Raw genomic sequence first — 1,751 nt, forward strand, 5'->3', positions numbered from 1 at the left:
AGCATGGCTGTGTGTGATTCAGGTTCAGTCCCACTGCACTGCTGCCTTGGGCAGATGACTTTTACCATAACCCTGGACTGATGACCAAAGCCTTGTAAGTGGATTGAGTAGACAGAAACTGAAAGAAGATAATTGTGTGTGTGTGTGTGTGTGTGTGTGTGTGTGTGTGTGTGTGTGTGCATGTGGATTGGTGTCTGTGTGTGTATGTGGATTGGTATCTGTTATGTGTTTACGTTTGTGGTCACTTGTACTTTTAACAAATCACATGGTTACTTCAAGCCTTTGAAGCCACGGGGAATAAGAAATCACTTACTTGAAAAACAAGTAACAGTTGGAGTTAGGAAGGCCTATAAAACAATGCCTGAAATAACATATTCATCCAACTCCTGCAAACATGGTGAAACGGATCTATTCTACTTATAAAACAACAGTTGGTTCACATTAACAAATTATATTACAAGGTTTTGGAAATGAGTAATTTATGTGATGTGTTAATGGGGGCAAATGCAACTTTTGTTTTTTTCTTCTTTCTTATTTTTGTTGATAAATTACTATTGTGTATTCAGATATTTTTTTGTTTTATTTTATATATAGATACACTGACAAACTAAATGAATATATTTGATCATATAAAGAGATATTTCTGAGCACATTCAGTATAGGTTTCACGATTTTGTAGATATATATTTCTTGATCAAAATTGTTTTTTTTTTTTTTATAGATGATTCAAGTGTTAATTTTCGTGTGTGTATATATATGTTTATATATATATATATATATATATATATATATATCATCTTAATTTGTTAATTATGAATAAGATAACAAAGAAATAGTATTATTATTATTCTAAGACATTAATCCTTAGTAGCAGAACAAACTTTCTTTAAAAGAAAAAAAGAAAAGTTAGATTTATTCTAAGTTCAAAATTAACAACTCCAGTCTCAAAATTGTTATCTTTTTGAGAGTTGGAAATATTTTGAGCTGAATTCCCTCTTCTTGTGTTTGCAGCTCAAGCAGCGACACAGCTGTTACAGCCTCCAACACAACAACCTCAACCACAACTGGGTTCTCCACAACTACAAGTTGTGTCGTCCACCTCTGTGACATCATCTTCGCCCCCACCAACCGTTTCACCTAGTAGTAGTGAGGCATCAAGCACCACTTGCATTGTAAATACATTGTCATCACCAGCATCTCAGTCACAGATTCCAGTGGCATTGACTACTGATGTGATATCTATTACTACTACTACTACTTCTACTACTACTACTACTACTACTCCGGCAACCCAGCCATCTGCACAGATCAGTTCTTTCCTACCCGGGATTTCTTCTTTCCCCAGTATGGAAATCGGTTCCACCCTCTTCGTTGAATGCTTTCCTGCTGCCACTATCTTTGCATGCTCTGCTTTTGATTATTATTTATCTTTTTTTTTTTTTTGGTTTCCTTTCTACCATCATTGTCTTGTGCTAACAGTTGATTTGCTAATTCACACTGTCAAGTACGTTCTAGATCTTCTAAATAATTATAGTAGGCAGCAGAAGTTATTTAACACATACATATATATTTCATAATCATTTATGAATGGTGCTAAGTAATAATTTCATTATTAGAATAATAATAATAAGTATAATAATAATAATAATAATAACAACAATAATAATAATAATGATAACAATTTTTCTTTCTTAATTCTACTCCAATGCAAAAAAAAAAAGAAAAAAGAAAAAATATAATTTGTCTTCTCT

General features: G+C 32.6%; 1 protein-coding gene across 1 annotated transcript in view; it reads left to right on the forward strand.

Annotated features, from left to right (window-relative positions):
- Positions 1-1,751, forward strand: part of LOC106876133 (transcription elongation regulator 1) — a 40,714-nt gene that overhangs the window by 1,525 nt on the left and 37,438 nt on the right. The gene's annotated exons all lie outside the window — the stretch shown is intronic.

The sequence above is a fragment of the Octopus bimaculoides genome, chromosome 8 (genome assembly GCF_001194135.2).
Source record: "Octopus bimaculoides isolate UCB-OBI-ISO-001 chromosome 8, ASM119413v2, whole genome shotgun sequence".
In the NCBI taxonomy this organism is placed as follows: Eukaryota; Metazoa; Mollusca; class Cephalopoda; order Octopoda; family Octopodidae; genus Octopus; species Octopus bimaculoides.